At 44.3% G+C, this 22,516-nt stretch overlaps 1 pseudogene across 1 annotated transcript; it reads right to left on the reverse strand.

The window, feature by feature from the left end:
- Positions 1–18,663: 18,663 nt before the first annotated feature.
- LOC309825653 (nicotinamide N-methyltransferase-like) lies at positions 18,664–22,316 on the reverse strand (annotated as a pseudogene). The gene is made up of 3 exons: positions 22,166–22,316; positions 20,805–21,031; positions 18,664–19,194 (listed from the first exon to the last, which is right to left on the reverse strand). The product of its transcript is annotated as a nicotinamide N-methyltransferase-like (transcript).
- Positions 22,317–22,516: the final 200 nt, after the last annotated feature.

Raw genomic sequence — 22,516 nt, forward strand, 5'->3', positions numbered from 1 at the left:
TGAGATTCTTAAGCCTCAGTTTGGTGTGTAAAATGGGGATAATAAGGGAGGAAAAAATTCTCCTCTATCCCCTTAGGGTCTCTTTCTGGACCTAAGAATTAAATGGACATAAGACAGGTTAACAGGAGAAAAGAATATACATTTAATAAATTTTTTTACATGTACAAGGGTGTCTTCACAAGAGAATGAAGACCTGAAGATGTGACCAGAGCAGGGAGCTTTTAGAACTTTTAGACAAAGAAATAATAAATTTGTGAAGAATTGACAAGACAAAGCCGTTTGGGGTAGGATACTAAATGGTAGAGAAGTAACTAAGATGGTAAAGGTTGGTTCAACAAAGTTTGTTTGCATAGATTTCTCAGCCCCAAATTCCCTGTCTCTGGTGATTGAGATGTCTTCTTTCCTCCTGGTATAGGGAGGGTATCTTTCATATGGGAGTTTTATCTCCTGCTTTCAGGAAGAAAAAGAAGGGTCAGAGTATCCTTGTACCTGCTGTTTCTTTCTTTAAAAAATAAATTTATTTATTTTATTTATGGCTGTGTGGGGTTTTTTTTGCTGTGTGCGGGCTTTCTCTAGTTGCGGCGAGCTGGGGCTACTCTTCGTTGCGGTGCATGGGCTTCTCATTGCGATGACTTCTCTTGTTACGGAGCATGGGCTCTAGGTGTGTGGGCTTCAGTAGTTGTGGCACGAGGGCTCAGTAGTTGTGGCTCATGGCTCTCGAGCGCAGGCTCAGTATTTGTAGAGCATGGCTTAGTTGCTCCGCGGCATGTGGGATCTTCCCAGACCCACAGGCTTAAACATGTGTCCCCTGCATTGGCAGGCAGATTCTTAACCACTGTGCCACGAAGGAAGTCCTGTACCTGCTGTTTCTTAAGTGCCTTTAATTCAAAATAATGAATACGCCAAAGTGGTATATTTTAGGGTGATATATTTTGGTTTCCTTCAATAATATCTTTCCTATTCAAAGTTCTCTGTTCAAGGTATTGAGAAATTTAAATCATAGCTTCCCTTACATTGAATCCTTACATTGGGAAATGTACCCTATGCCCACTGATGGGCAATTTACCAGGGAGCTTTAAAACTAATGGTTCTATAGCTTATATGTGGCCTTGATACTGTTGTACCCCTTTCCCCTTCACCTTATAATTCATTTTTCCCACCCTTTTCAGAAGCCACCAAGGTTGATAGTCAGAATCAGATTTCACTATATATAGAAATCTGCTTCCTCATAAAGGCCCTCTACCCACTCTTACATGAATGTTTGTTATAATTATGAATGTTTGAGTGCACGTATATAGGAAGAAACAAAGATCAAGAAGGAAAGAGAAAGGGAAGAAGAAGGGAGAGTGAAAGGATGGGAAGGAAGGCAAAAAGAAAGAAAGAAAGAAAATATGCCATTCCCATCTAATCAGGGAGCTTGCTCCACTGGTAGCTTCTCTTTGCATGTGGTCAGCTGATAAAGTATTTGGTTCATTATCTCAGGTCATGACCTCATGAGAAAATAGTTCTAAAATATTTAGTGCACAAAAAAATCAAAGTAGTGGGACACTCTTTCCCAAAATACCATACCCTAGACTCTAGAGGCTAGATCAACTCTCTTCCTAGAATATACTATACAAACCCAAAACATAAACATTGCTTACATTTTTTTTAGAAAAAAGATTCTACATATTGACATATCAGTTTCCAGTAATAGGTCTGACTAGCTCTCAAGACATACCCTCTTTCTGAAAAGCACTAAAAGTATTATTGTAGATACAGATATATCATATTTTTATACATTTTATTATATATATGTGTGTGTGTATATATATATATAACAGTAGAGAAGTTTAACCAACAAGATATAATTTTTTTAATTTATTTATTTTCGGCTGCATTGGGTCTTTGTTGCTGTGTGCAGGCTTTCTCTAGTTTCGGCGAGTGGGCAGCTACTCTTCGTTGCAGTGTGCAGTCTTCTCATTGTGGTGGCTTCTCTTGTTGCAGAGCATGGGCTCTAGGCACACGGGCTTCAGTAGTTGTGGTGCACGGGCTTAGTTGCTCTGCGGCATGTGGGATCTTCCCGGACCAGGGCTCAAACCCGTGTCCTCTGCATTGGCAGGCGGATTCTTAATCACTGTGCCACCAGGGAAACCCCCAAGATATAACTGAAGAGAGAATTTGTAAATTGAAAGATAGGCTAAAAGATATTATCCAAAATGTATACGAGAGAGAAAGAGAAATGGAAAATATGAAAAAGAAAGAGTATGAAGTGAAAAGGTCTAACGTGTTAAATTAGAGTCCCTGATGGAAAAGAGATATACAATGAATCAGAGTAACATTTGAAGAGGTAAAGACAGAGAATTTTCCAGAACTGATGAAAGTACTATATCAGAGTCTAGTCAAGGACAGAAATTTGAACTGGAAAAATTTATAAGTTTAATATAAAGAATTATTAACTAAGTTTAAAAATGGTTAACTACTAAGAGGGTAAAAAACAACTCTAATGTATACCTTAGAGTTACAGAGGTGGCAAATGTAAAAAGCCACTGGGAATGAAGGGAACCAAGGACAAAGTTGGAAATTTAGAGTACAGGATGTAGAACTGAGAGTCACAGCTCTGATGAGAAAGCACAGCTGCTGCATGGATGGTGTCCTGCTCAGGAATCCAAGAAATGCCACTGTACGGATCAGATATGCACTGGGCCTCTAGCTTAGTGAAGACAGTCATTGCTAGAGACTGCTCTCAGGATCACAAGCCCACAGCCAGACCTCAGGAAATAAACCCCAGGAAATAGCAAGTCTCTTCCTCCTTCTCAAGCCTTGTGTGTCTCTCCAGCATCCCCCGCTGGCAGAACATAACAAAGAGGCAGTTGGCAAAGGACAACTGTGTTTGCAGAATCTAGCTCTCACATCACAAAATACAGAAGGGTGGGATGGAGCTGTGAAGCAGCTGTGAAGCAATACAGAAGGGTGGGAATACAGAAGGGTGGGATGGAGCTGTGAAGCAATGAATTTATAACAGGCACAGCTATCAGTACACAGAAACAATCATAGGTAACATTTATGGAGCACTTATTTTGTGCAACTACTGTTCTACGTACTTTACAAATATTAACTCATTTAATCCTTGTAACAGTTCTATGAAAAACTGCATGTAGAAGTCCAGTAACTCCCAAGCAAGATATGTAAAAACAACCTGCTGCTAGACATTTTATTGCTGTAACTGCAGAACACCAAAGACCATAAGAAGATGTTGAAAACATCCAGAGAAAAAAACACAGATTATCTTCAAAGAGTGACAGTTACACTAAGAACTGATGCTGCAGGGCAAAAAAGGGAAGCCAGAAGACAGGAAAACAATATTGTTGATAGGCTGAAAAGAGTCCCTGTCAGATTAGAATTCTATAACAAGAAAAAAATCTTTCAAGAATTTGAAAAAAATAAAGACATTTTGAGACAAAAAAGAAAGTTTGATTCCATATACACATATATATCTAAATATATATATATAAATAAATATATCTAAATCTAAAAAAAAAAAAGAAAAAAAATGGTCAGAAGAACCTAGGGGCAAGACGGGAATAAAGATGCAGACCTACTAGAGAATGGACTTGAGGATACGGGGAGGGGAAAGAGTAAGCTGGGACAAAGTGAGAGAGTGGCATGGACATATATACACTACCAAACATAAAATAAATAGCTAGTGGGAAGCAGCTGCATAGCACAGGGAGATCAGTTCGGTGCTTTGTGACCACCTAGAGCGGTGGGATAGGGAGGGTGGGAGGGAGGGAGATGCAAGAGGGAAAAGATCTGGGAACATATGTATATGTATAACTGATTCACTTTGTTATAAAGCAGAAACTAACACACCATTGTAAAGCTATTATACTCCAGTAAAGATGTTAAAAAAAAACTCAAAAAAAAGAAAGTTTGCCACTAGTAGGTCCTCTCTAATGGAAATCCTAATAATATCTTTCAGACAGAAGGAATGTGAACCCAGATGGAAGGTCTGAGATGCAAGAAAGAATGAACTGGTGGGTAATTGGTGGGTAATTCTAACAAACATATAAAAAATAATGTCATATGTGGTCATAAATAAGCAATGAAAAAGAGAACCTCATGGCAGATGCTACAGACCTTTAAAAGATAACAAGATGCTATGAATAAATTTATGCCAATATTTTAAAAATTTAGATTTACAAATTCCTAAGTAAATGTAAAGCACATACAAAACCTGAACGGACCTAAAACCAACACATACTTAAATTGAAAAATTTTCCCACACAAAACCTTCAGAGTAGATGGCTTCACAAGTGAGTTCTACCATATATTCAAGGAATCAATCATCATAATATTACACAAACTCAGAGGAAAGAAAAAGAGAAAAACACTCCTCAACTCGTTTAATAAGTTTAGCCAAACCATAATACCAAGGTTATTTATGAGAAAGAAAGATTACAAGCTAAACTCACTCATAACACAAGTACAAAAATCTTAAACAAATTATTGTCTAGTCAATAAAATAGCAAATACTTTTAGGGTGCTTACTATGTTCTAGGCATTGTTTTAAGCATTCTGGACATATTACTAAACTTTACAATAGTTCTGTGATTTAGGTGCTTTCTTTTAAAAATATTTATTTGTCTTTATTTTTGGCTGTGTGGACTCTCTAGTTGTGGCGCGAGGGCTTAGTTGCCCCGTGGCATGTGGGATCTTAGTTCCCCAACCAGGGATCAAACCTGCGTCCTCTGCATTGGAAGGCAGATTCTTAACCACTGGACCACCAGGGAAGTCCCTAAGTGCTACTATTATTCTCATTTCAGCATATGAGAAAATGGAGACACAGAGAGATTAAGTAACTTGCCCAGGTCACTCCCACATTGTGGTATGGCTGGGTTTCAGACCTAAGCAGTCTAACTCATACCTTCATTCTTTTAGTCGTTACACTGTCACTGAGGTGGGCTCATCATCCAAACACAAGGCGATTTAACATTCAAATATTAATTAGTGTAAATCATTACATTTACACATTAAAGGAAAAATAGATATGGTCAATAGACATAGAGAGGAAAAAAAGCTCAAATTCAACATCCATTCACAATAAAAACAGCTCTTGGCAAACTGGGAATCAAACGCAACTTCCTTAATGTGATAAGGATTATCTACAAAAACTTCAACAAACAACGTACTTAATAATGACACATTTAAAAGCTTTCCCTTTGACTTGAGAACCGAGAAAACAATGCTACCAATTACCAATTTTATTCAGCATTCTACTAGGGGATCTTGGACAGCACAGTAGATAAGAAAAATAAATAAAATGTACAAGGATTGGAAACGAAAAAGACAAAACTATTATTATGAACATATAATGATGATATATATAGAAAATGAAAAATACTCTATAAATGAATTACTAGAATTAATACAAGAGTTTACCAAAATTTCTGGATACAAAATCAATATAAAAAAATTAGGTTTGTTTCTCACCAGAAGCTGTTATAAAATGAAATTTAAAACAGTCTTCATTCACAATTGCATTAAAAAATGCGAACTACCTGGGAATAAATCCAACAAAATATGTACAAGACATTAATGGGAAAAATTATAAAATTTTATTAAGAGACATTAAAGAAGACCTAAATAAATGGAGAAATATACCAGTTCATGGATCGGAGAACTCAGCATTGTAAAGGTGTCATTTCTCTCCAAATTGATTTACAGACTCAGTAAATCCCAATTAAAATCTCAATAGGTTTTTGTTCGAACTTGACAAGCCAGCTCTAAAATTTATATGACAGAGCCAAGGGACAGGAGTAGCTACTCTTGAAGAAGAAAAATAAAGTGGGAGGACTTGCTCTACCAGATATAATACTTATTATAAAGCTATAGTAATTAAGACCGTGTGGCACTGGGACAAGCATTGACAAATAGACCAATGAAACAGAGTAGAGAACCCATAAAGATACCTACACCTCTATGAACATTTGCTATACAACAGAGGTGACATCCCAGGTCAATGGCAAAAAAGATAGACTTTTCAATAAATAGTGCTGGCATAATTGAGCATCCATGGGGAGAAAATGGAATTAGAATCTCTCTTGGCAATATAGTACAGAGAAATTAATTCAGGTGGATTCAAAAACTATATATGAAGAATATGTATATATTCTATATTAGAAGATAATATAGAGGAATATCTTCATGACCTTGGGAGTAGAGAAGGATTTCTTAAACTGGGTAAAAAACCATTCACAGTAAGTGAAAGATTTGTAAATTTGAGTATGTTACAATTAAGAATGTCTGTCCAACCAAGGCACATTAAGAGAGTAAAGGGACAAGTCAGAGAGGGAAATGATACTAACGACAATACACAAAAGTGACAAAAGACTAGGATCCAGAATTTATAAAGAACTTCTGTGAATCAAAGTATAAAATAAAGAACAACACAGAAGATTTGAACAGATCTTTTATAAGAAAGGAAATCCAAATGGCCAATAAACCTATGAAAAGATGTTTAATCTCATCAGTAAAATGCAAATTAAATCACAATGAGATACTATTACACAGCCATCAAATCGCAAAAATAACACCTGACCAGCACCAAAGACCCTGACCAACAGATATTCTCTAGTGAGCATATAAATTGGCATACCATTCTGGAAAACAGTAGAATAGTATTAACTAGTAAAGTTGAGTTTGTTCATACTCCATGCCCAGCAATTGCATGCCCAGGGACATACGTAGAGAAAAATCTGCACGTACACAGAATGTTCTTAGCAGCATTGTCTGAAATAGTCCCCAACTAAAAGCAACCTAAATGTCCAGCAGCATAGAAGAAATAAATAAATTGAAGTGTATAGCAATGAAAATGGACCAATTACAGCTATAAGCATCAATAAGGATGTGTTTCCAAATGACACAGAGTGAAAGAAGCAAGTCATAAAGAAGACCTATGTTTTTACTCCATTATATAAAGTTCAAAACATGCAACAGTAAACAATATCATTTAGTGATGCCTAAACGTGTGGTGAACTGTAAAGAAAAACAGTGAAATGATTACTTTAGGTGCCAAGATAATGGTTGTCTCTGGAGGGAAAGAAAGGGGCTGTGCTCAGGTGGAAAAAAATTCTGTAGTGTTCTGTTTCTTGACTTGGAGGTGGTCACCTGGTGTTCATTTTATATTAATCGTTACACCGTATGTAAATATTTTATGAACATTTTTCTATGTATGCTGTATCTCACGATTTTAAAACACATCCTGCACATCTAGATGCAGAGTCACTTTCAAAACAAGCACAGATTTAGAGATCAAGTGGACTTGATCATATAGGTTTTCCCAAGTTTCCTCTGTGAGGCAGCCCTCAGCGAGTCTCTTTTTACTCAATTTAATCCAATGGGGTTAAATCACTCAAGGGCAGTAAAGGATAAACGACTATCTCAACAAAATAGGGCAAGAATGGCGGGGAGCATTATAGAAACTGCCACTCAAGTTTCCCCCCAAGCTTCTCTTTCCAATTCTGGAAGAGGTCCTTCTGTGCTTCAGACATGAAGGCTTACTTTAGATCAGAGGCCCAGGATGCTCCAGAGATGATTCAGACCCCAGTCAGCAGTGATCTCTCCTTTTACACTCCACGGCTTCTGCTAATATCCAAGAAAGCAGTGGAAGCCCAGGTATGCCGCAGCAATTAAGAGCCTGCTCCCATCACCTCTGCCTGCTGCAGTGAGGGACAGGTCTCGCTTATGTGGCAGAGAAGCACGTCCACTGAGCCTCTTCCTGGTTCTTTGCTAAACCAGACCTGAGGCCGGGTGTGAGCTCCCAGGTCAGAATCCCAGGCAAAGCCGGATGAAGCAACTCTTGCCGTCAGAGGAACCGGCAAACTGGGAGCCTTTCATGTGCTTGGTAATTACTAAGAAATAAACAAAATTACAAGCAGAATGATAACTCATCAAATTTGATTTGGTCCCACAGGGCCTGCTTGAGATTCTAATGAATACATACGGTGAGGCCAGGGATGATTATGGGAGATTCAACTGCAGGGACGTGGGGAGGTTATTCTTTTTCTATTTATTTATTTATTTCTTTATTTTGGCTGCACTGGGTCTTAGTTGTGGCACACGGGATCTTCGTTGCCGTGTGCAGGATCTTTAGTTGTGGCATGTGAGATCTTTAGTTGAGGCATATGGGATCTTCAGTTGTGGCATGCAAACTCTTTAGTTGTGGCATGCACGCGGGATCTTAGTTCCCGGACCAGGGATCGAACCTGGGCCCCCTGCATTGGGAGCGTGGAGTCTTACCCACTGGACCACCAGGGAAGTCCCGGGACGTTTTTATTTTTTTAATAATTTATTTATTAATTTATTTATTTTTGGCTGCGTTGGGTCTTTACTGCTGCGTGCAGGCTTTCTCTAGTTGCAGTGAGCGGGGGCTGCTCTTCGTTGCGGTGTGTGAGTTTCTCACTGCGGTGGCCTCTCTTGTTGAGGAGCATGGAGGCTTCAGTAGTTGTGGCACGTGGGCTCAGTAGTTGTGGTTTGTGGGCTCTAGAGTGCAGGCTCAGTAGCTGTGGCGCATGGGCTTAGTTGCTCGACGGCATGTGGGATCTTCCCGGACCAGGGCTCAAACCCGTGTCCCCAGCAATGATAGGCTGATTCTCAACCACTGTGCCACCAGGGAAGCCCCGGGAGGTTTTTCTTAAAGTCCACCACCTCTCGACTTCTCTCTTTTGTTGAGAGTCCTCCTATCTGTGGGGAAGAAAGGAGGCTGTTCCCTCAGACCACGAGAGGGACAGTGTGAGTGCAGAGAGCTGCATTTCGTTTCCTGTGGCTCTAACACTGCATCCTCCCACAGAGCTTTGAGTTGAAAACCCACAGCCACAGACACTGATTCGGTTAGAAACTCTGGTTACCCAGTTACCTCTCTGGTTATCTACACTCATGAGTGTCCAAATTTTAAACTAGCCACTTAATCCATTGCCCAGCTTGCAGAAAGCTTTGCAAAGGACGGCAAGGAGGGGAAGGAAAGGAATACGTGAGTGGCGAGCTGCTTGGCTACAGGAAGGAGGGTGAGGGGAGACAAAAGCTATTGAGATGGAGCAGGGAGGGCTGCTCAGAAAAGAACAAGATTCCTGAACCTCAGCCTCAGCCAACTTCATCATCCAGCCAAGAGGCATCCGGCCCCTACCCATCTCCATTACATGGCTTGTGAACTGCGGGGAGATGGCATTCGGGGCTTCCGGCAGAGCCCTGGACCAGTGGCTTTGCTGTATCAGGGGGCCAGCTTGCTGGAGATCCGCGTGTGCCCAGCAGATGTCATGCCGATCGAAGTACAGTGAGGCTGGCAATCAGGGCGGAGCTCCCACGACACCCACCTGGCAAAAGCTGACAACTTTAGTGGCTTCTGTGCTCTTTGGATTCTTTTGCTTTGCTTCCTTTCCTCCTTGGTGTGATGCTCCTTTGGCACATGCTTCCTTACAATACTTACTAAGACCTGACTAGGGCTGTCTTCTCTGTTCCACTGATTTTTTTCTTGTTTCCTACTAATTACTGTAATGTTATAATATATATATATTTAGGACACCCATCCTGTCACTAATAATGCTATACAAATAAGAGCACAATGTATTTCATCCTTTTCTCCCTCTGTTTATTACATATGTAAAAAGCAAATCATTTCATGTTCTGAGTAAGAGCTCTTGGGACTAAGATTGGATCTTATAATTCTGTTCCTCTTTATTGTTTAGTTTTTGAAAAAGCAAGAGGTCAGGAGATTAAAAGAGAATGCTTGTGAAATTGGAAAAAGCACAGTGAAGGCTGAACGTGGGTTTTTTAAAAAATTGAAGAGAGGTGTAATAACCTCATGGAAATCAGATTTCGTAAAGGAAGCCAAGCAGGAGTCAAGCAACCAAGTCAGAAGTCGAAAGCCGTGATTGTCAGTCTTCAATCTCTTGTCAGAAAGCTTTTGAAAGGAAGAATCTGTGTAGTGCAAATGAATTCACACATTCAATTCTATTTTCTTTTTTCCCTCCCATTTTCCACTCTCATTCTCCCCTTAGGCAACCATTCCCACGTGTTTAATGTATATTCTTTATGTGTATTTTTGTAAAATATGTACTGTTTTTCCATATGCATTTTTTAATTTTTATTTTATATTGGAGCATAGCTGATTAACAATGTTGTGTTAGTTTCAGCTGTACAGCAGAGTGATTCAGTTATACATACACATGTATCTATTTTTTTTCCGATTCTTTTCTCATTTAGGTTAACACAAAATATTAAGCAGTGTTCACTGTGCTATTCAGTAGGTCTTTGTTGGTTATCTATTTTAAATATAGCATTGTGGGGACTTCCCTGGTGGCTCAGCGGTTGAGAGTCCGCCTGCCGATACAGGGGACATGGGTTCGTGCCCCGGTCCGGGAAGATCCCACATGCCGTGGAGCGGCTAGGCCCGTGAACCATGGCCGCTGAGCCTGCACATCCGGAGCCTGTGCTCTGCAACGGGAGAAGCCACGACAGTGAGAGGCCCACGTACCACAAAAAAAAAATAAATAAATAAATATAGCATTGTGTACATGTCAATCCCAAATCCCAATCTATCCCTCACCCTTCCCCACTGGTAACCATAAGTTCGTTCTCTAAGTCTATGTGTCTGTTTCTGTTTTGTAAATAAGTTCATTCGTATCTTTTATTTTTAGATTCCACGTGCAAGTTTTATCGTATGATATTTGTCTTTCTCTGCCTGACTTACTTCACTTAGCATGATAATCTCTAGGTCCATCCATGTAATGGATGCAAATGACATTATTTCATTCTTTTTAATGGCTGAGTAATATTCCGTTGTTTATATGTACCACATCTTCTTTATTCATTCATCTGTCGATGGACATTTAGGTTGCTTCCACGTCTTGGCTATTGTAAACAGTGCCATATGCATCTGTTTTTATTTACACCATTTCCACTATGCTTTGAAGGCCCATTCTCATTGCTATGTGCCCATGGGGTCCATTACTTCTGACCACTGCACTCTCCATGACTTGCATCCCCTTCGTTTATTACCCATTCCCCCAGTGATGGACACCCAAATTGCCCCTAACTCCCCAGCACAACATTCTGTAGATATCTATGTCTCCTCTATATAGACCCGTGTGAGCCTTTTCACAGGATATATCCCCAGGAGTAGAAATGCTGAGCCACAAGATATCCACATATTTAATTTTACTAAGAACCACCCGATTGCCCCCAGCAAGGCTCCACCAGTCTACCTCCCTACCAGCAGTGCATGGGAGTTCCTGGGTTACCATATGCACATGCACACCTTCAAGCCCTAGCACACTTCTTAGAATGATCTACTTTACCAATTTTTGCCAGTCGCATGAGAACAAGTGAAGTGGTACATACACCTTTTTAAATTTTGCCTTTCTCTGGTGAGCTTGAGCATGTCTAAATAGTGAGTAAGCTAAGTGATATAACAAACCCCAAATCTCAGTGTCTTAACAAAACAAATGTTTATTTTTGGTTCACATCACGGTCCAGTGTAGTGGGGGTCAAGGACAGAGTACTACTCCAGATGGTCAGGCTTCTACTGTGTAGCTCTGTCATTTCCTAGGGCCTCAGGGTCCTCCGCTGGATTCTCTACATGCAGCCAGCAGGGGAGGGAAGAGAGAGCCTTCAGAGAATGGCACAGGAGGTTTGTAGTACCACGCACAGATGCAGTCACATTCCTTGGGCCAGAGAAAATCCTGGTGCCCCTGTGTGCCAAAGAAAAGAGGATATGGAAATTGGTGAAGAATTAGACAATCTCTGCCCCAAGATGTTTGTGACTTTTGGGGTTTCCCTTTCTATAAATTTCCTCATCATATCCTTGTTCCTTTTTTTTTTTTTCAGACTTCCTCCTGTCATTGTTATTCATTTGTGTATTCATTGTGTATTCTAGAAGGTATCAATTCCCTGTCAGGACTTTTTTTAATATTTATTTATTTTCTTTCTTTCTTTTTTTTTTTTTGGCTGCATTGGGTCTTCGTCGCTGTGTGCGGGCTTTCTCTAGTTGCGGCGAGCGGGGGCTATTCTTCGTTGCAGTGCTCGGGCTTCTCACTGCAGTGGCTTCTCTTGTTGCGGAGCATGGGCTCTAGGTGCGTGGGTTTCAGTAGTTGTGGCTCACAGGCTCAGTAGTTGTGGCTCACAGGCTTAGTTGCTCTGTGACATGTGGGATATTCCCGGACCAGTGCTCAAACCCATGTCTCCTGCATTGGCAGGTGGATTCTTAACCACTGTGCCACCAGGGAAGCCCCCCGCATTGGTTTTATCATTGCCAATAATCCTACCAATCTGTCTGCCTGATCACTTTGGCTATGGGGTCTTTTACCAATCAGGAATCTAATTTTTATGTGGCCTAGTCAATCAATTTTTAGTCTTACGGTTTTTATTTTTGAGATATTGTTGGTTGTTTGTTTACAGTCTCAACCTCTGGATTCCTCTTGAAAGCACCCTGTCACTACTTCCTTTGTCAGTTTCCCCATCAGTCCCCCATTTGCAAGGAGGTCACTTGTTAAGGACAGGGATGTGGAAGGTCCCCAGAGGGAAAGGCTCACCCAGAGGCTAATTACCCAGCCTCCAAGTCTTCCTTGCAGCATCCACTTTCCCTTAATCCTGTAGGCTCTGACCTAGAAAAACTCAGTTCTCCAAAGCTCCTACGCAAATGTACAGAACTGCTCAGGAAACCGTTTCAGGCAGGAGAGGTGGGCAAGAGCCATATCACAGAGCCTGAGCCTGATAAGATGGTTGCAGCATTAAAGGGTATTAGGTTGGAACTCTCTCAGACACATGAGTTTCTTTGAACCTCTCTCCCATGTTGTTTCTTCAATCTCTTGCTTACACTTTTCCCTTGCCTGAAAAGCCCTCTCTACCTTTGCTTGGTTAAACCCTCTTATCCTTAAGCCTTAACCTGGGCATTACTTCCAGGAAGCCTTCTCTGACCTCACTCCACCCCACGCACACATCTAGGTGAATGCACTTCTGAGACTTGCACAACTCTCACTGAACTTACCACACTACATTGCAATGGCCATTTGCCTACCTGATCGTGAACTTTTGGGAAGAATCTGAATCCAATTCCCCTTTGTACTCCTAGCACTAGCTCGGGACCTTAACACATGCATAACAGCTGTTGGATGGATCTGATGGGCTTACTATGCCCTGTCCACGGTACTTGGCCTTCCTGCCCCAGCTTCATGAGCTTTGGGGAGGTTTTCATTACAGCAGAGAGGCCCCAGAAGGATGCCCTTCCAGAGGTCAGCTGGGGTGTCTCTCCCTTGGTCTGCGTGTCCAGGCTGCTTATGGGCCAGTCTCTAGCCGGGCCCTGGAGAGGGCAGATCTGAGTTAGCTCTCCTGGGCCTTAGCCTCTATTGTGGATGGGGCAGGGCCTGTGCAAATTATATATGCTTAAGGGAAGGTCAGGGAAGATTAGGACTCTCTGTCCTGGCAGTGGCCGTCCTCTTTCTGATTCCCGCATTCAGAGGTCAGGTTGGACAGGAGAGCAGGTCTCAGACAGTGAGCGGTCCGTGGACAAGCAAGATGGAGGGAAGAGGGAATTCCCTGGTGGTCCAGTGGTTAGGACTCCACACTTTCACTGCCGAGGGCGTGGGTTTGATCCTTGGTCGGGGAACTAAGATCCCAGAAGCCATGCAGCGTGGCCAAAAATAAAGATTAAAAAAGAAAAAAAATTGAGGGAAGAGAGTCCTCCCACCCCATTGGCACTGCAGCCTGCCAAGCTCAAGGCTCGGCTGCCCCCTTGTGTCCACAGAGTGAAGGACAAGGGAAACTTAATCCTAAACTGGGCTAGGACTGGTCCCCTGGGAGCCACCCAGCTGTCTTGCCTCCTTCTCCCCAAGGGCACCCACACACGGGGACTCACATTCAGCAGGGCCACCTGCGCTGTCCCCCAGCAGTGCACTGCCCACCCCACTCACTGCTGGTTTTTGCCCTGGAGGTCTGAGGGCCTGGGATCTTCCTCTGGAAGGGAAGGTCTTGAACATTTTAAAGGGGGCTTTTTGGGATTTCCCTGGTGGGCCAGGGGTTTAGAATCCACCTTCCAATGCAGGGGACGCGGGTTCGATCCCTGGACGGGGAACTAAGATCCCACATGCCGTGGGGCAACTAAGCCTGTGCAGCGCAACTACCAAGCCCAGATGCTCTGTAACCCGCACACCACAACTAGAGAGGAGCCTGCACACCGCAATGAAGAGCCCGCGTGCCGCAGCTAGGACCTAACGCAGCCATATATAAATTAATTAATTAATTAATAAAGCGGGCTTCTCCACCGCAATAAGCCCACGCGCTGCAACGAAGAGTAGCCCCCGCTCGCCGCAACTAGAGAAAGCCCGCATACAGCAACGAAGTCCCAACGCAGCCAAAAATAAATAAATTAAATAAATAAATATTTTTTAAAAAGAAATGGAAAATTTTATTTGAGCCAAATTTGAGGATTATAACCCGGGAAGAGCATCTCAGAAAGCTCTGAGAACTGTTCGGGCCGTTAGAACTCAAGGCACAGTTATATAAGTTTTTGAGACAGAGGGCTGTCCAACAAGTGAAGTATTATTGAGTTTACATAATCCAGATCTAAGGGTCATAATGGTAGGTCATGTGATCCCTTACGAGATCAAGAAGGAATGTTATCATTGGAGTTGTCTTGTTGGTGCTGGGAGAATGTTGCTCTTTATGGCTGAGCAGCTATTCCTGCTGATGCGGGAGGGTTGGTCGATGGGTAATGAAGATACACAATGCACAGTGGGGGGAGAGGGGAGGCCAAAGTGCAGAGGAGAATTTTTTGCATTTAAACTTTTCTTGTCTTGCCATAAAATATGAACTTTATTTCACAATCATAAACATCATTTCATGATGTTTAGAAACTCTCTGAAAATGTGCCAAAGATCTCCTATAGGTCTTCAATCCCTGGAAATTAAACAAAGACTGTCCTACAACATCCTTTGTAATGGCATCCCTCTACTTGATACCAATGACACAGAAATCGATGTCCTTAAATGACACGGAAATCGATGTCCTTAAATGTAGTGAATCACTGCCTTGGGCAATACTCTGCAAGGAACAGATTGTACAAAGTTTTATATCTATACAATGAAATTAGCAGTGGAGCAACAAATGGCTTTAAATTTTATGGGTAGTGGGAATTCCCTGGTGGTCCAGTGGTTAGGACTCTGTGCTTCCACTGCAGGGGGCACGGGTTCGATCCTTGGTCGGGGGAGCTAAGATCCCGCATAACACGCGGCCAAAAAATTGAAAAATTATGGGTAGTATGGAAACATAGATTAATTTTTAAATTGTCTCTTGACTCAAAAGCCATTTTTTAGAAATCTACCTAGTAATATTAAAGCATCTGTATGTGGGGGAATAGAATGGAGAATAATTCCTTGAAACATTGTTTGTACTAGGGAAAAAAAAATAAAACCGGGCTTCCCTGGTGGCGCAGTGGTTGAGAATCTGCCTGCCAATGCAGGGGACACGGGTTCAAGCCCTGGTCTGGGAAGATTCCACATGCCGTGGCCTGTGAGCCACAACTAGGCCCGTGAGCCACAACTACTGAGCCTGTGCATCTGGAGCCTGTGCTCCGCAACAAGAGAGGCTGCGACAGTGAAAGGCCCGCGCACCGCGATGAGGAGTAGCCTCGGCTCGCCACAACTAGAGAGAGCCCTTGCACAGAAACGAAGACCCAACACGGCCAAAATAAATAAATAAAATTTAAAAAAAAAGACCTTTAAAAAATAAATAAATAAAAATAAAATAAAATAAAACCAACTGAATGTCTAAAACACTAAATAAAGCTGTTTGATTTATCTTTTAATACATAAATAAAGGGGCTTCGCTGTGGGAGGGCTGCAGACAAGACACCCAACAGGCAGCCTGGCAGTTTCCGTCTGCCTATTGGTTTTGCTTCCAGAGGCCTTCTCCACACTAGTTTTGGGGAGCTCTGTCATAAAGAAGGGGGGCTGCTGGGCTTGGCACCCTTCCCCCAGGAGCTCCTGCTCTCACACCATTGATTGTGCGGGGCCCCAGTTAGGTCTGCTCATCCCAGGCATCTCCTCCCACCCCCTCTGCCTATTACTCTCTACAGCATCGCCCTGGTTGTTTCCTTCTTGGGGCTTCTCACACTCTTGTTTTGGTCTCCTTTATTATTGCCTGCCTTCCCTGCCCCTCCCAAGTAGAATGAGGGTAGGGCCTTGTTGGACTCATTCACTGAATCCCTAGAATACAGAACAGGCCCCGCAGGGAGCAGCCACTTGGCACGTGTTTCCCGACCGAAGTTCCCCACACGTGCCCGGTGTCCACCCACGGCTCCCATCTGGGCCAAGCTGCTTCCTCCTCCTGAGATGCCGTCATCACCCCATCCCACCGCCACCTCACTGTCTGCCTGGCAACCTGGTATTTACAGTTAGTTCAAGGCTCACTTTAAACATCACCTCTTTGTGATGCCTCCCTGACCTCTCCCAAATTAGGCACTTCCTTCTGTGTTCCCTCACTTCCTATAACGGCTGTCATAACTGTCTGTGAGCCCGGCAAGGGCAAGAATTGTATCATATTTTTTCTTGCGTTCTCAGTGCCTGGCAGAGGCTAAATAAATATTTATTGATGAACTCTGACGACCACTGGAGAGGCTAGCGGAGCCCAATGCCCCAAGCTGCCCTCCTGCCCTCGCCTCCCTCTGCTCTCGCATAAGGAGCCCACACTCTAGGCAACGGAAACATCACATCATTCACTCAGCATCTTCCCAAGGCCATGGTTTGTAACAGTATTGTTTCCTCCAGGGGGAATGCTTTTCCAACCTTCATCCTCCTTTAAAACGCATCTTGGCTGCCACTTCCTCCATGAAACCTTCCTCAGTTCCTGAGCAGGAACTAATCCCTCCCTCTTCTGTGCTTCCCATCATCGTCCCTCTCCCGAGCTAATTCTGCCTCACTGTAGAACTTAACAGAAGTGTGCTGCCCGTTATCTCAGCAAATTGTAAACCTCCTCCGGTCACCAGCCACGGCTCACACACATTGGTATCTCTCATCTCCCATGAAGGTAAACACTCAAATGCCCGCTCACAGGCAGTCCATAAAGCATACACTTGAATGTCATGTCAAGAAGCCAATAGCTCCCAACGTGAAAACTCATGTAACTAACACTAGGACCCCAGAAGAAACTTCCCCAGGTGCACGTCCACACTTCCTGCAGGAAGGCAGAGACTGGGCACCTCAATCCCGCCAAGAGCTCCCGCTCTGGGCACCCTCCATATATGCCCTCCCACCCTGCCCTATGCTTTCCCAGCCCAGCTCAGCTTTCTGGCTGCACATGCCAGTGTATACTTGGAGCTCTCTTGGGATGGAGTGTTAGCACTCAGCCTCAGGGTCCATCTACTGCAAGCAAGTCCTGGTAACTAATCTTGATCTGACCTCAGCCTTTGGGAGGCAGCCTCACCTATAACTCATGTGGTGGCACCAGGGATAGAACTGACCCATCTCTACTACCATCCTCAGCATAAACACACACACACATACATACACACACACGTGTGCACATGCCCACATACACGCACAAGAATATACCCAGATGCACACACGGTGTAGAATGTGATCAAGGGCTTAGATGTTGCAACCATGTTTAGTGCGAAGACCAACCCTGGGCAAAGGTTCTGACACTCCTCACAGGGTCCAGCTTGACGCAGACACTCAACAAATATTTGTTGAATGACTAAATTGCTTGCGTGCCCACCTCCAACGCCACCCACGGTCACTGATTTGACACTCCTCTGCCCCCTTGAAGCGCTGGCCTGTTCTACCATGCCAGGAGCCTGGGGTATCAGCAGTGCCCTAGAGGGATAGGGCCGCAATCTTGGTACCCAAATGTCTTCAGTTTTTCTTGAAGTTCACCAAACACAGTATGTTATCTCCCCTCTGGGTCTCAGTACCTGTACTAGAAGTTCCTGTCCTTCACCCCCGATTCCTTCACCTGGCTTACTCTTGGTCACCCTTTAGCTCTCACTGATTTCTTTGCTACTTCTTAAAAAAAGTCTTTTCCAAGTGTCCCATCCCTGCCCCAAACTGGGTTAGGAGGGTTTCACTGGAAAAAGAAGGAAAACAACTTCTCTTGCTCTTTTTAGAGTTCCTTATGTTATGCATCTATAAGGTCAGCTAAACTTAAAAAGCACATGAAGTTGCTCACGTGGTTATGTACCAAGTGCATTCATGTTATATCTTTGGGGTGTCACAATAACCCTGGGGAAGGGTGTGATGATTTCCATTTAAGAGATAGGAAAACTGAGGCTCTGAGATACCAGGTGCCCACCTAAAGTCACAGGAGCAAGTAAGCCAGAGAGCCAAGTGTCAAAATCCATGCGTGTGCTTTCCATTTCATGGGGTGGGGCTCCAGTATTAGCAGGGATGAGGATGCAGGTGGGGAGTGAGCTCAGAAGTTGTGCAGTCTGAATTGCCTAAAACAGGGGAACGGGAAGGGATTCTTCCCCTTCATTCCACGCAACCCTGAAGAGCCCTCAGCACGAAGGAGGCGCAGCTTTATTTCTCTTGTCCAATTCTTTTTCCCAGCCCTGGGCCATTAGTGAAGCATATTATAAGCCTCTCTGTTTGAGATAAGCATCCCTATTTACCTGGCAATCATTTGCTGGTAAGGGTTCTAAGGAAAGCTGACTAAATGGAGAGGAACGCGAATGAGGTCGCAGCGCGATGGCTGGAGCCCTGCCCTGCTTGCTGCCCTTTCCTCCAAGTCGCTGCCTCGGTCCCTTCTCCGGGCCTCCAGGAAGAAGAACCTTGTGTCGTCGGAGCAGTTATCCAAGCAGGTCTCAGTGGCCTGCGGAAACTCCTCCAGCTTCTCAGTGATGAAGCCGGTCTCCTGCAGGGCTACCCGCAGGAATTTCTCCTCCAGGGGCAGGAGCACCTCTTGACCCCCACCATGAAGAAGCTGGCCTCAAAGTCCCCGCTCAGCATCAGATGGCCCCTGGGCCGGGGCAGGGTCCTGAGGTGACGCAGGGTGTGCGTTCAGGCAGGCCTGCAGGGTGGGGCAGGCAGCCTTGAGGCACAGGGAGGAAATGAGGCAGTCGGCCAGGGGTGGGACCGCAGGTTCCAAGGACTGTTGTTTCAGGATGTCACACTTGAGTACCTGGCGGATGGCTCTCCTTAAGCGCTCCTCCTTCTCGGCCCCCTGTCTCTGGAGTGGAGGGAAAGGGAAAGAGGGGCCAGCTGGGTCATGCTTATCGCGTAGACCGCGCACATCACTCCCAGCCATTCTCTGCTTGGCGCACAGGCTCCCAGAACAGCAGGTCGCTGGTTTTACAGATGAAGAAACTGAGTCCCAGAGAGAGACCTGGTCCTGAACCAGCTGTGGACAAAGTCAAGCCCAGAACCTGCCGACCCTGCGCTCAGCGCTCTGTCTACCTGCAGGTCCTCTGTTGGCAATGCACCCCTGACAGGTAGCCCATTCTCTTTCTACTAGTCTGTGTTTAACGCGACCCAGACAAGTGCCTCCAGAAACGGAAAGTCGGCCTGGAATCAGCTGAGCAAAACTACTAAGTGAGCTTGGGGCGCTTTGCTGGGGCCCCCAGTCTCTCCATTACCTTTCCCTCCCTTTGGCCCCTGGCCACTCCTCTCAACCTCCTCATCACCTCATACATTTCCTATACCTGTTCTCAGGATGCGGGCTGCATTCGTATTATTGTATGAATAAGGACTAGTACTTAAATGCTTACTCTTTCCAACTCTGTATTTTTTAAAAAGTCATAGTCTTAACATATACACACTACTATATATAAAATAGGTAAACAACAAGGACCTACTTATAGCACAGGGAACTATACTCAATATCTTGTAATGACCTGTAATGGAAAAGATCTGAAAAAGAATATATATATATGTATATGTATAACTGAATCACTTTGCTCTACACTTGAAACTAACACAACATTGTAAATTAACTATACCTCAATTTTAAAAAATCAAAAAAAAAAAAAGCTATAGTCTTAAGCAAAAGGAATAAGAATCTAATGTACAACCTCAACTATCTTACCTAACTAGGGAGGGTGATATTCGGAGAGTGGAAGGGCTATGGTGGACCTTCCTGATGCCCTGAAATTCAATGAAAATACACAAGGTAAGTAAATTCTGTTCCACTTGCAGTGCAAGATTGTCTTAATTCTAACCCCTCTCTCCTGAGATCCACGAAAAGATTCCACAAGTTTAGAGCCCCCTGGAGCTTGTAACTGAAACAACAGGGGCACCAGCCAATCAGAATGGAGGCAGCCCAGCGGGTTCTCCATTTGCTTGGGCTCAGATCTTGGCATTCCATGTGGACCTTGGTGATGTTTCTTCCACACCAAGTTTGTCTCTAGCCAGCTCTTTCTGTTCCCTCTTTTGGTCTTTTTTTTTTTTTTTTTTTTTGCGGTATGCAGGCCTCTCACTGTTGTGGCCTCTCCCGTTGCGGAGCACAGGGTCCGGATGCGCAGGCTCAGCGGCCATGGCTCACGGGCCCAGCCGCTCCGCAGCATGTGGGATCTTCCCGGACCGGGGCACGAACCCGTGTCCCCTGCATCGGCAGGCTGACTCTCAACCACTGCGCCACCAGGGAAGTCCCCTCTTTTGGTCTTTATAGGATTCATATCTCACTCTTCCTCCTTTCTTCTCGGGACCCCACTGACTTCCTTCCTTCTTTGTCTCCATCTGCCTTGTCATTTCTACATGAGCCCCATGGAAAATTCTTGATTCGGGAGCTAAGTGAAGCTCCTGGTATCATGGAGACTCAAAACCCAACAATAACCCCCTTACCTGTTCCCCTCAAGCTCACGCACATATTTCACCACCGAGACCAGTCAAACGCCCCTGGCGTCTTCTTTAGCCACTTCTCCAGCTGTTGGCAGTTCTGTCTGGGTAGTTGATGGCAATGATCTCTTTGAAAGACTCACAGGCAGAGAGGAGCTTGTAGATGGTGGGCCCAGAGCTGAGATCAACCAGGAGTTTTCCTTCCAGCCCACCTGTTTTAGAACAAGAATGTTCTGAATCATCAGTACCAAGGCAGGGCTCTGAGGTCCACATTTCCCAAAAGGCTCCACTTTCCTTGTCCCATTGGGAGAGGCTACCGGGAGTCAACCATCTGGGAATGTAAACTCCAGGACTGGGAACTTTGCCTGCACTGACTTCCCCAGCTCACTCAGCATGGAGAGTCTTGGTAGGGTTAGTGTTAGAAGCAGGGGTAACATTCCAAAGATCAATCAGCAAACATTTATTAAGTACCAACTCTATTCCAGAAACTCGCTTGGCGGTATGGGGACGAACAGGAGAATTCAGGGCCTGCTTACAGAGCCCTTGGTCTCCCCTTCCTGTCTTGCTTCCCTTCAGCCACGAGAGATTGTGTTGACACAAAATATCAGTAGCATTTGGACCCTGGCAAGGGGCTTCCAGGATAAACAACAAGGCTGAGAGGAGAGAAAATGAGCTGGACCCAGGGGTCCTGGCCGACTGCTACCCTTAGCCTGCTCACTTGCTCCTGGTTTCTGCTGCTACGTTTTGTTTGTCTGTTTGTTGTTGTATTTGTAGGGTACAGTAGCAAATAAATTGAAGCAGGCATCGAAGGCTTAAGAAAATTTGATGGCAGAAAATTTTAATTGGGAAAATTCTGGCTATCAGGTTATGTTTTATTCTCATGTGAATGATGAAAAGATACCCATTATTTGATTTTAGTGGTCCAGCTGGCCTAGCACCTGTTTTCATGGGCTACCATGGTAAGCAGGCAGAAGAGTGGTGATGTGAATTTGGAGCAAGGCTTTCTACACTTTCTGATGCCCTTGTAGTTTCTTTAGCCAGTGATAGGGAGAAGACAGGCCCACTCAGGACCACCAGAGACCACAGCTCTTAGACTTTATGGGAGGAGGAAATCTGACCCCACCAACTTTGAGGGCATCCCACCATGCACCATACACACACCAGGTGTATCTAAAGTCTTCCCGTAGGGGAGTTCCACACACTCTGAAGGTCCCAAGTTGCTGCCCATGCTCTGGCCACCCCTCCCCAGACCCACCCTAAGCCTGCCCTACGATTGAAGAAGACCAGCATCTGATTTAAAATTTGCATGGCCACCCCTCCTCCCACACTCCCCCATCTCTCCCCTCAGAGGTGAAGGAGACCTGCACCTGGTTTAAAAGTGATATTGTAGTGCTTTAGCAGGAAATGGAGGACTTCATCACCCAGGGGGGCCTGGTTCATCTTGAAGTAGTCCAGGTAGGACGTGGGTTCAAAATTCTCCTGATAGACATCAGGCTCCTTGGATTCCTGAAGAGCCATGGAGAGCAGTAAGCTTTGTCCAGGAAGGAGCAGCAGCAATCTGATTCCCTGGGCCCTTCTTTTTTTTTGTTTCTTTCCATAAATTTATTTATTTATTTATTTATTTATGGCTGCATTGGGTCTTTGTTGCTGCGTGTGGGCTTCCTCTAGTTGCGGCGAGCGGGGGCTACTCTTTGTTGCAGAGCGCGGGCTTCTCATTG

Source organism: Grampus griseus (genome assembly GCF_964374135.1).
Source record: "Grampus griseus genome assembly, chromosome: 8".
In the NCBI taxonomy this organism is placed as follows: domain Eukaryota; kingdom Metazoa; phylum Chordata; class Mammalia; order Artiodactyla; family Delphinidae; genus Grampus; species Grampus griseus.